The sequence below is a fragment of the Natrix helvetica genome (assembly GCF_964273705.1).
Source record: "Natrix helvetica genome assembly, chromosome: 5".
Taxonomy (NCBI): Eukaryota; Metazoa; Chordata; class Lepidosauria; order Squamata; family Natricidae; genus Natrix; species Natrix helvetica.
The window spans coordinates 119,919,477-119,932,144 of NC_138551.1; the positions used below are offsets into that span (position 1 = coordinate 119,919,477).

Sequence of the window (12,668 nt, forward strand, 5' to 3'; positions counted from 1 at the left end):
ATTCAGCCAAAGAGCAGAGCTGAAACTTTTATCATAATTCTCCCTCTCAGGAGGGATCCCTGGATAATTCAACCAGTTCTTGGACTCAAAAATTTTTGAGAAATTCTGTAGAGGGAAATGAAAGGGAAATAATCCCCATGTGATTCATAATAACAGGGGCAGAGATTGAATTAAAGCCATCATCTAGAATTGAGAGATTTGGGGTCTCCATGCTTGAAACTGAGCTCAGAGGGAATACACAGCACCTGTGGCTGAAGAAACAAATAAATCTGAGATTTGTTGGCATAGTGATAAAAGACAAAACTCCAGGGACCAGTTAATGCCAGAGCATATCACAGAACTGAAATAGTTGGCAGCTGAGTTGGAACCAAAATGTACTTTATTTTGAAAGCTAATGCTCAAGGGCTGATGCTATAGTATGGCCTGTCTCCAAGAACAAAATCAACTTTATTGAAAAACTGCTTACCAGAATTTTGCAGAGTTAAAAAAAATGAGAGGGAGGGAAGAGGGGAGAGAGAGAGGTTAGAAAAATGAAATCAGGCTGCCTCTCACCCCATGAAATGAACACAGGAAGGAAGGAAGGAGAGGGGGAGGAGGGGAAGAAAAGTTAAAAAAATGAGTGAAAAGAGGTCAAAATCAAGGCATGAAGTAAGCATGCCTTAGGACAGCGATGGCGAACCTTTTTTGGCTCGCGTTCCACAAGTGTGGAGAGTGCAGGGGAGTCATGTTGCACCCATAATGCAATGCGCGGGGGCCCCAATGCGCATGCGTGCACAATGTGCCATCCCCCCATTTTACATGCTTTTTTCGCCCTCCCCAGGCTTCAAAGGCTTTATAGGAGCCTGGGGAGGGCGAAAAGAGCCTCCCCCGCCCCCCGGAGGCCCTCCGGAGGCTTCAGGGACCGTCCGGAGGCTTCCCTGAAGCCTTCGGAACGCTTAAAACGACCCTCCGAGCAAACCGGAAGTGAATGAAGAATGCCGTGTTATATTGGGGGTTAGATCAAGTCCAAAACATTAGCTTTTAATAAATCCAACCTGGTTCTCAGGGACCTATTAGAAGAATTTATTGTCAATTAGCCATTAAGCCATATCAAGATGAATAATGTAGAACACAGAGCATCAATAAGTCCATATATAAAAATGGAAAGTAATAAAAAAAAAATAAGTGAGAAAGAATATGAATAAAGACAGGAAACATATTTATGCATTACTCTTAAAATTTGCCACAGTCATACCCACATATCCAGGTTTTTTTTGTAATAATTTTTTATTGTTTTTGTCTTTTTATCACATATTACAATCTTTATATCAACAGTTTGTACAATGTTACATCGTCGTATCTATGTATGTTTTCCTATGTTCCTATTTTCTATGTTTTCAGGTTTTTTTAAGTTTTATTGGTTTTTTTCAAATATTTCGGGGAAAAGGGTACATAAGTGTGGAGAAAAATTTTGACAGCTACATCATACTTCCCTGGGATCTTACATCTCTCTCTTATTTTATATATATCAGAATATAATTATTACATATATATTAACAGTTCAAATTTACTTCAAATTCTTTAACATCTTCAATCATACTTTATATCACTTCTAGCCATTTCATTATATTAACAATTGCAATGTGTTTTTAATTCATTTCTGTGACCTAAGTCTCATTGCTGCCTCCTCTCCCCTGTCTGTTGGCTGAGCCATGGCTCCTCCCCCCTTCATGTCTTGTGCGCTGTCTCTTGTTTCGTCCATAAGGTTCTTGTGTTTTTCCATGAAGGCTTCTGCCTCCACCACTGTATTAATTCTCACTCTTCCACCCTCCCAGAAAATCAACAAGCCTTCTGGAACTATCCACCAGAACCAGATGTTTTTTTTCATACAATTTTTTAGTTAGAAAGAACTTCTTCCTCTTATCTCTTATTCTTTTTGGTATCTGTTTCAAAATGGTTATTTCTTTGTCCTTATATCTTAAAGGTTCCCCCCTTTGAGCCCCTAGAATCTCATCTCTTGTAGTCTTTCTAAAAAAATTAACATGAACTTCCCTTGGAACATTGTGTGTTCTATAATATGCTGAGTTGATTCTATATGTCAGATCAATATCCCACCCTAACTGTTGTTTATCTCTTTTAAAATAATCTGCTGGCATTGTTATCATAATCTCCCTTAAATCTTCACCCTCTATTTCAGGCATATTTTGAAATCTAAGAAAGAAAGACATCCTTTCAAATTCCATTTTTTCCATGAAGTTCTCAAACCCAAGATTTTTTTTTGTAAAGCCTTCACCTCTTCTCCCACCACCACAGCACCCTCCTCCAGGGCATTTATTTTCTGACTATTTTGTAAAGTCTGTTGTTGATTTTCTCTGAGTTGTTCCTTTAGGTCCGCCAACTGCTTTTTTATTTTGTCCTGTCCCTTTAAGAGTGTCTGGAACATTTGATGGAACATTTCTTGAGACTGCTGTTCCCCCTCGGAGGCTTTAGGTTGTAAGAAGGAAGATAGTTGTGTTTGTTGGGGAACAGGACTTGAGACAGAAGAAGATGGAGCCGAGGCTGGTTTAGGAAGGGGGGCCTTTTTCGCAGGCATTGCAGAAGTCAGAGAAAAGTTATAAGTCTAGACAGAAAAAATGGTGTCTGCAGAAGTGCGCTGTCAGGGGGTATCCACAGGCAGGCAAAGTCCAATGTGGGATATTAGTCTTTCAATACAGCTCCCCTCCAGTTGTAGTCAATTTTTCCCAATCCAAGGAAGATTGTACAAAGAGATTCCTCTAGGGTTCACTGGGGTTTTGTAATTCCAACCCAGAAGATTTTTCAAAGACGACAGTTCATTTGTAACGGCAGTAAAAATGGGGGAAGAAATGCCATTTTGGCTCAGCCCTCTCAAGGGATCGGAGAGCAACCATTCAAAAAGTTTCCGTTCATAGTTTATTAGGTCAGCTCACTTTCTTTCTTTCGCAATTGTTCAAAGAAGTCATTATCCCATTGCTTGAAAGAAGTAAATATCAAAAGGGTTTTTCCCCAGTTCTCTCTCTCTCCTCCGAGAGTGAGATCGTATAAAGCCGCTTTTCCGAGAGGGGGGGAGAAAACCCCCCCTCTCCAATCTTAACACTTTACCAAGATCAAAGAGTCTTAGAAAGACTGCTAATCCTTATTTACTTAGTTGTTCAAGAAGCAAGAAAAAGACCCCGGGGGAACTCCCCCCTCACCGCATTTCTGCTGTTGCCTTCACGTAGAGCATTTTCTTCCGATCTCCTCAGGACGAAGGCGCGCGTGGCATGCGCACCCCCCAAATGCCTCCCGGTGCCTAGGGCAAAGCTGGCAGTCCCCCTGCGGCCGCCGCCGCTCCAGGTGGCTCCAGCAAGCCGCCCCCTTGGCAGGACACCCCTACATGGCACCCTGTGCCCCCCCCCCCGAGTCAGGGGGAGCCCATCAGGACGGTGAGCAGCAGACAACATGTCCGTCATCCACAGAAACCGGAAGTGGAATTGGCTGCACCCAATTCTTAATCACCATGTCTATTGTGGAGCAGCTAGGCATACGCACAAGGCCCCTAGACCATCCCATTCGGTTTGAGCAGGTGGATGGGACACTAATTGGAGGGGCCCCAGCCAAACTAATTACTGACTTGGTAAAGTTGCAGATAGGGCGCCACTATGAACTCCTCAGATTCATCATAGCTCCAAAGATGTATGAATCAATTATCTTGGGGCTTGCATGGCTGGACAAATGGACACCTACCATAAAGTGGGAGGACGGCATTCGGAAATTGATCATAAGCTTTGGGCCGCTACCACCCATGAAGCCAGAGGGCCACCCAGGGACTATCAAGCCCAATAAAGCAGACCGCCCAGTGCCTGCAGCCCCTGCAGCAGACACAAAATCCACAGGAATCCAGCAAGTGCCGAAAGAGTACTGGGACTTGGCAGGGGTTTTCAGTGAGGAAGATTGCAACTATCTCCCCTCTCATTGGCCCACCTATTGCGCAATAGAGTTCATACCTGGGGCTACCCTACCAAAGCCGAAAATGTAGTTTAGTTTAGTTTAGTTTAGTTTAGTTTAGTTTATTTAATTTATAGACCGCCCCTCTCCCCGTAGGCGGTGTACAGACCATTCGTAATCAAAACAATAAAATGACATAAGACATAAGACATGCAACATAAACAACTCACACACACGGTCTGTTATAAAATCCCAAAACCAATTAAATATTAAGAACAATTTTAAAACCCATTAAAACCCTAATATAAAATTTAAAAAGCCATCCAGGAAGGTTTGAATAGATGTTAAATGCAGTTATGATTATGGTTGTAATTAAGCCAGACCTGCTACTCGAAACAGGTGGGTCTTGAGTTTCTTGCGGAAGGAGCGGAGATCAGAGGTGGTTCTAATATCGGGGGTGAGGTCGTTCCAGAGGGTTGGGCCCATCACAGAGAAGGCCCTACTCCTAGGCACCGCCCGCCCGCACTGTTTAGCGGATGGTACCCGGAGGAGGCCCTCTCTGTGAGAGCGGATTGGTCGCAGGGATGTATGGGGTAGAATGCGATCCCGCAAATAAATAGGTCCCGAGCCATGGAGCGCTTTGAAGATGACAATCAACACCTTGAAACGCACCCGAAAGGCCACAGGTAGCCAGTGCAGCTCGCGCAGGAGAGGGCGCCACTATGAACTCCTCAGATTCATCATAGCTGTACTCCATGACTCCCAAAGAGATGGTAGAATTAAGGAAGTACATTGACATCGATTTGAAGCGGGGCTTTATTGAACCAGCTAAGTCAGAAATAGCGGCCCCAGTGCTCTTCAAAGAGAAGAAAGATGGCGGGGTTTATCTCTGCATTGATCTACAGGGGATAAAAGTCATATGCGTAAAAAACACCTACCCCATCCCTCTCATGAAGGATATGTTGAATCACTTGGCTAAAGGCAAGGTGTTCACCAAACTAGACTTGAGAGAGGTGTATTACCACATACCTATCAGGGAGGGAGATGAATGGAAGACCACATTTAACTGCCCTCTTGGCAGTTTCCAATTCAAAGTTATGCCTTTTGGGCTACAAGAGACCCCTGCAGTCTTCATGTAGTACATAAATGAGATGCCTGGGTCACAGAGGGTTTATGTATTTCTTTGGGAAAGATTCCTTCCCCAGTCAGAACACCATCATCTACTTCCCTGCCTAGGATCAGCTTTGGGAATCCCTCCATTAAGACAATAGGAACAAAGGAGTTTGAACAGAGTTTCCAGGTCAGCCTCCCTTCTTTGACACAGAAAGGTCAAACTGAGCCCTCCAAAAGCAAATTCCCCCCGGGATTCCTGGACACCAACGGCCCTTGCTCAGATGGGCTCAGAGCAGGGCCAGGACAGCTGAGAGTTGGGAAGGAAGGGACCACATACATTCAACAAACCATGCCAGCCACAATAGACACAGACTGTGGTCTCACAGATATTCCTAAATGCTGCCTTTAAGTGGGAATGGGAAGGGATGTGGGATCGAAGATTGTGAATCCCACTCCTGACACCACTTTCTGTGGAAACAACCACATGACCCCCCCCCCAAAAAAAAACAATACTCAAAGTTTACTGCAATTATTATTTATTCATTGTCCACTGAAGGAATTTCCCTCTGTAAAATAGTGGGAGGAAATCCCACAGACAAAAGGATGCACTCATATTTAAACATTTCTGGAAAGGAGGACAAAATGATAACCCTCAAGATGCATATCTAATAGAGGATATAAGCATGAATATACATAATTAGCACGCATCAAGGTACTTTCATGCCCACCCTCTGTTACCATCTCAAGAAAAAGACATTGTCTAAATAAAAAAAACGTATTTCCACAGCAGTTTGGGTAAAATGTATTGAGAAATGAAGGCATAAAGATTGCCCGTGCATTAATTTTTTATTTCTATCTTGTTAACACATTCTCATTCCTCCAAGAAATCTTCAGAGAGAGACTCACAATCTTCCAGATAATCTTTATTGATTTGAATAAAAATTGTTGCCCCCGATCATGTACAGAAAATAGCTTGGAGTTGAAATTCCTCTTTCTCACATTTCCACATTTCTTCTGGCAGTAAGATGCTCCTTTGTGTTCAGAACTGGCCTCAGAGGATAATGTAGCACTTGGGGATGAAGATGCAGCCCAGCAGACCAGCACTGGAGGCCAGGATGGAGAAGACCTGAACAGCCACCATGTGTTTCCCTTTGGTGCTCAGGTAGGTGGGCACAAAAGTCACCCAGACACTGCAGAAGACCAGCATGCTGAAGGTGATCAGCTTGGCTTCGTTGAAGGCCCCAGGCAGATTCCTGGCCAGGAAAGCCACCGTGAAGCAGATGGCAGCCAGAAAGCCCATGTAGCTGAGGGTGACGTAGAACATGACAACAGCCCCTTCGTTGCATTGCAGGATGATCTCTCCAGGCTGGGAGTGGAGGTCAGAGTCAGGGAAGGGGGGAGAAACTCCCAGCCAGATGGAGCAGATGATAATTTGGACAGCAGAAGAAGAAAGGATGATGGAGTTGGCCAAACTCTTCCCCAACCATCTCTTCACTCGGTTTCCTGGTTTTGTGGCCAGGAAAGCCAGCACCACCGTGATGGTTTTGGCCAAGAGAGAAGAAACAGCAACTGAGAAGATGATGCTGAAGACCGTTTGTCGGAGAAGGCAGGTGGCTTTCCTTGGTTGACCAATGAAGAGAGAAGGAGACAAGAAGCAAAGCAGGAGGGAGACCAGGAGGATGTAGGAGAGGTCCCGGTTGTTGGCTTTGACAATGGGAGTTTCTCGGTATTTAATGAAGATGATTAAAACAAGGCCTGTGGTTAGGAAGAAGAATAGGGCAAAAGAGACCAGGATGATGCCCAGAAGGTCTTCATAAGACAGGTAGGTTATAACTTTGGGGATACACTGGACTCTGTCCACATTTGGATATTTGTCATCTGGACACTTGGTGCATTTTTCTGTATCTGAGAAAGCAAAAAGCAACTTTCTTTAACATTCTGTCCTTTTATCTTACAGGAAATACCTTCTTTGGAGAACAGCTGATACCATGGGCATTTTCCAAGAAGTATTTCTTAATGAGTTCATTAAAAAGAGCATAAGAAGGATATTTTTTTAAAAAAATAGCTAGGTATTTGAAGTTGAGGGAAGTCCTAGGATGTTAATTATTTCCTGTGTAATGTGTAGAATCTTCATAGCAACCTCCATTATTAGAGGTTAATAATGAATCATATAATCTTTTTAGGAAAACCCCTGGAGTCATTCCTCATGGCAGTTAATATACTGGACCTCCCATGTGTTGCAATCCCCTCCCGCCGACTGCAGCCCGGACCCCACCTGGTCAGTGAGGCAGCCAGCCGGGAAATCGGCAAGCAAGTGGGCGATTCTGGCCTCCAATGCTCCATTTGGCAGGGGCATCATGCTTGCTATGTAAACATAAGAAGTTTTAGAAAAAATATCATGGAAAGTTTAAAAGGAAGATGGTGAATTTCTATTTATAAAGGTTATGTGGGGGTGGCATGCAGGCTGCTTACCAACCCAGAGCGGCAGGGATGACCCAGAGGGTCTCCCAGCTGGGAAGAGGCACCTGGAGGAAGTGGGGCCATCCAAGGGCCAACTGCAGCCCGCAATGGGATGTGAAAGATGGCCACCCAGCATAGCTGGGAGTGTCCCCAGGTCAGTGGGGTGGCGGGGAAGTTGCACGGAGCTGGGGGTGGTAGGGAGGCGGAGGTCGAGGCCATCCTGGGTGCCTGCAATGGGATGCTTCTTCCTGCCGTCGAGCCTGCACAAAGCCCCCCAGGGGGAAAGAACCGCAGATCACCGAATGGAGTGGTTTTTTAGCTTTCCCGACTCAGGACACCACTAATATGTGTTTCTTGTTCGAAACTGAGTTCTGGGTCAAAAGTAACGTTTTCTGGCTGAATTGAGTTCTTTTGCCAATTCTGAGCTTTCCATGAGGAGTTGGACCAAAGCCTGGTCTAAAGGAATCAGAAGAGAGCTGGGCAAGGTGAGGCTGAGCCACGATGCTTCTGAAAAGGCTGCCCAGCAGGCAAGATCCTTGCCAAAGCCTCTCATGGGAGTGGCGGGTCGGCTTTTCCAGCAGGGAAGCCTCTACACAGCTCTGGGACAGCTCAGCAAAGCCTCCCGAGGCCCTTCCCCAGGAAAAGAGCCAGTGAGCAGGCGGACGGCAGCGAGTGGTAAGGGAAGCGAGGCTGCCTCGTTCCTCCAGCTCTCACGTGGAAGGCAAGGGTGCAGCAGCCGGGGAGGCTGGCCATCCCCCAAGATGGCTCTCAGAGGAAGGAGGCAGAGATGCTGGCATGGGGCTCACTTCCCTTACAGTCCCCTCCATGATGGCTGCAACCCAGGCCCTGCCTGCTTAGCTGGGTGGCTGGCCAGGAAAGTGGTGAGAGGGCGAGCGGTGGCGAGCGGTAAGGGATGCGCAGCCTGCTCTCTGCCCAGAGACACTGGCTTGGCCCAGCTGGGACCGACGCCGACCTTCACACACAAGGGCTGGCAAGGTGGGTGTTAGATCAGGTAATGAAAGGCACAAAAGGCTAGCGATAACAGCTATTCATTGAAGTACGTGAAAACTTCCACTGAGTAGATGGTCGGACAGCTCCCCTTTTAAATGGGAGCTGTCCGGCCCTTCAGCCAATCAGGTTCCCCTCTGTTCCCGCTGGCAACAGAGGACCTGAGTGGAGACTTCCATTGTCTAGTAGCAATAGAGGGGGAAGTATCTAACAGTGAGAATGGAATCCAGGAGGAGGGGATGTCATAAACGGGGGCAGGCTAGCAGCACCCAGCTGCGGCTTTAAAGATTCAGGGCAGTGGGAAAAGGGTGCTGGCTCTGCTGAACCACGCATGCCCACCCCGGGTGTCAGGCTCAGAGAAAGCCCTCACTTGTCAGCTGATCTCTCCCCTTCTCCCTCTTTCTCTCAGAAGTATATGTGTGTGTGTGTGTGTCTCAATCTCTCTCTCTGTTTCTGAGTCTCTTTCGAAAAGTTGTCCGCTGGGCCAAGCCAGCAAGCTCACCTTGGGGTGCTTGCCAGCCATGGCGGAGGATTCCTTTTGGACAGCCCTCCTCCTTCTCCTCTCGCGACCCCCTGGCTGGCTGTGGCAGGGCCGGGAGGGTGCGCACAATTAGGGAGACCTCCCCCCCTGCTCAAGCGAGTGCCAAACTGCAGCAAAGGTGCACGTGGGATGGCCAGCTGCTCACGTAAGGAGGGTCTTAGCAGGACGCAAAAGGGCGCGGCTTCTCTCCTGCACTATGGCCCTAGTCATCACCTTGCCATGTCCCCCCTGCAGCTCCTCAACCAAGCGCAGAGGGAGCAAGCTCCAGCCCGAAGCAGCAGGAAGCTAAGGCTGCCTTACGCACAAATGTGGCATGAAGGGAGCTACTCAGCTGCTTCGCTCCTGCTCTAAGGCAACCCTCCTCCTCTACCCTCCTCCTCCTCTCATGGTGTGGGGGTGGGAAATAACACAGCAAGGCGATGGCTGGACCCAAGGAGAGAAGCCCTGTCCTTTTGCATCCTGTTAAGACCCTCCTTAAACGATCAGCCATCTGCTCCATGTGCCTTTGATGTGTTTTGGCGCTCACTTGAGGGGTGTCTCCCCACGCACACGCACCCTCCCGGCCACACAAAGCAGCTAGATGGGGAGTGTGTGTGTGTGTTTGTATGCCTTCTGCGGTGGCAGGGAAAGCGAAGCTTCTTTGCTAGCCTCCCAGCTGGCAAAACAGAAATTTTCACTGGTTCTTTGGGCGTGGCTATGTGTGTGTGTGTTTGTGGGGGACATACTGTATGACTGAATGGGCATGTGCATGAGTGACATCAAGTTGACCATGACCAGCCAGTCACATGCCCCCCCCCCCAGGGACAACCAAAGAACTGGTAGTAAAAAATTTTGAAACCCACCCCTGACCTGCAGTATCTTATATCTTGAAGCAATGTGGAATTAAAGGGAAACTTACTAATAGTGAGAACCATTAACCAATGGAGCAGCTTGCCTCCAGAAGTTTTGGGTTCTTCAACATTGGAGGTTTTTAAGAAGAGACTGGACAGTCACTTGTCTGAAATGGCATAGGTTCTCCTGCTTGAGCAGGAGTAGAAGATCTCCAAGGTCCCTTCCAGCTCTACTCTGATTGATTGATCTACATGACTGGCAGAATATTTGTGTAATGAGTTCCCCACATCACTATCCACAGCACCATATTATGGACCAGTGACACCTTCTCAGTGATTCTCAAGGGGATAATCCAATATACAGTGAATTGCAAGGTCTTTCAGGAGGTGGACCTAAAACAATTCATCAAGTTTCAAAGAACTCAAATGTTCCTAGAAAGGTGAACTTAGCAGCACAAGTCGAAACTAAAAAGCAGGAGAGCTATTTCCTCAGGGCTTTTAGTAAAGCTTGCCCAGTCTGCCACCCCCTCCTCCCATCTCCTCCCAGCCCTTCCTTCAAGTCTTTTTGATTTACTTCCTTTTAGATAAGAAATTGTGCAAGGTAAAAATTAAAAAACCAGATGAACTTCTAACTTGTACTTTCATGAAAATGTTCTGGATGGATCCAGTTCCACAAAGCCTCCCGTTTTCCTCAGTGTGACCCACCTTCCTGAGTGGAGAAGGTCCCCTCTGGACAAGGAACGCAGTCATAGCAGCAAACTGGCTCTCCTTCTCGAGCCCTCTTGACAAATCCAGGACGACAACTTTCCACACATTTGGACTGAGGCAGGGACTGAGCAGAAAAACAAGGAATACCAAAGAAAAGATGTTAGGACTCTCCGTCCATGGAAAACGGAGGGAGAAATGGATGGAGACAAGTAGCCTCTGGTCTTCACCGAGGTAAATATGAAATCTCTGACTACTTCTAAACAGATGCAGGAGGTAGAACAACTGGCAGGTTCTTCATTTAGTTCCTCCCTTTTCCTATAATAAGGTACTTTTCTACTTAATAGTTTAGAGGGATGGAATTGAAAAGTTTTAAGTATGATGATATATTTTTATTAAAACTGATAACAGTTTTCTATAAAATATTTAGGAAACTTTTATTCCATTAGATTTTTTAAATACAGAATAAAACTGTGATGAAGAAAGAAACTTCTGACCAGTAAGATCTTGAAAGGTTTCCATAAAACATGGCAAAGGTCCCATCTGTTGAAGAACTTCCATTAGATGACACCAACTGGCATGGAAGGCCAACCATCCTGGAGACTATAGGCTTTGCCCACTTGAAATGGGACCTCAGGCTTTAGAAAACAGAGAAAAGACAGCAAAATGTATCCCACCTTATTGAGCAACTTTATCCGTGAAAGAACAGCTTGATTGATAGAAAGTCTCTGTCTTTCAAAATAGGCCAGTTTCTCTGTTTTGGCATCCTCCATGGGGGGAAGCAAGTAGCCGTGAATGCCTATATCTGCTTTTATCTCTCCATTTTGGTCCAAGTACAGTTTAAAGTGGGAAATATTCCAAAATTCATTCTTCTTCAGGAAGGGATGAAACTAGAATGGGAACATCCAGGAATATGAAAAGTAAAAAAACTTAGTTTCTTATCTCACTTTGAATCTTTCTTCTACAATTGTTTAATTTCCAAATATGATTAAATAGGTACAAATACTGCCATTATCTTTATAAGCGAATGAAAAAGTTTGAAAAAAAATTGACAATCATATATTGACAAAATATAGAGAAAATATAATCAACACAGTTGGTCAATTACAGGGAACATTCAATAAAATGAACAGAGAAAAAAAGATGATCTATAAACTCTTTGAAAACAACAGGTTGATTCCCAGAAAGCATGGGTTTATCAAGAAGAAATCTGACAGGCTAATCTTCTCCTTGGAAGACACCCCCAGATGTGCTAATTCTACTTGTTTGTAATGGGACATTAACAAAATTTTGAATCTCCCACCAGCACTTTTCTCAGCCTGAAAAGTTAGGGAGGATCCTTTCTGAGTTTCTTTCTTTCCCATTATGCAGCTGCAGGATTCTCCCCTCTTATCTGATCCTTCCCTAGGCAGCCTCTCTTCTCCTCATCCCAAAAGTCACTTTCGCATATCATCACACTTCCTAAATAGATAATGGGAACTCTGGTAATAGAACTGGATTTCAGTAAAGGACTCACAAAGAATTTTGTGATAGGATTAGAATTCTGAGGGGTGGTATGATAACTAAGTGGATATAAGCTGTCTTTAAAATGATATCAAATAATTTTAACCCTTTTTAATGTTTCCTAGGAAACCTGAAGGTGATGGATAACAATTTACCATTGGTCATCCATTTTTCTATGTTGTCATTAACATGGTCATTAATACAATTTTAGAGTAACTGAATTTGATGTGATTTAAAGAATATAAAGTCTTTCAACTTAGAAGCCTTATTTGAAACTTCATTTTAAAAGTTTGATAAAATAACAATGGGTTTAAATCAACTTAAAGGAGATAATCAGAAGGAAGCAACAATTGTTGAATCGGATGGAGTGGATGGATGGACTGGAACTTAACTTGCATCCCTGAGGAAGGAGTCTAGTTTGACAGCAGGCTGCTTGGAGATGGCTGGAGAGGCCATGGACCCTGAAGACTCAAAGTGGACAGAATGGAGGACTGATGAAATGGATTCTTTCAAGAAGATTGAGGAAGATTGGGGAATGGACTTGTCATATTTAACTGGAAAACAAGTCTTAAGAGCCGTTGTTT

The 12,668-nt window shown here is 45.1% G+C and overlaps 1 pseudogene across 1 annotated transcript; it reads right to left on the reverse strand.

Moving 5' to 3' along the window:
- Positions 1 to 6,032: 6,032 nt before the first annotated feature.
- On the reverse strand, positions 6,033 to 11,354 carry LOC309392696 (vomeronasal type-2 receptor 26-like; annotated as a pseudogene). The gene is made up of 3 exons: positions 11,259 to 11,354; positions 10,582 to 10,708; positions 6,033 to 6,942 (listed from the first exon to the last, which is right to left on the reverse strand). The product of its transcript is annotated as a vomeronasal type-2 receptor 26-like (transcript).
- Between the last annotated feature and the right edge of the window lie 1,314 nt (positions 11,355 to 12,668).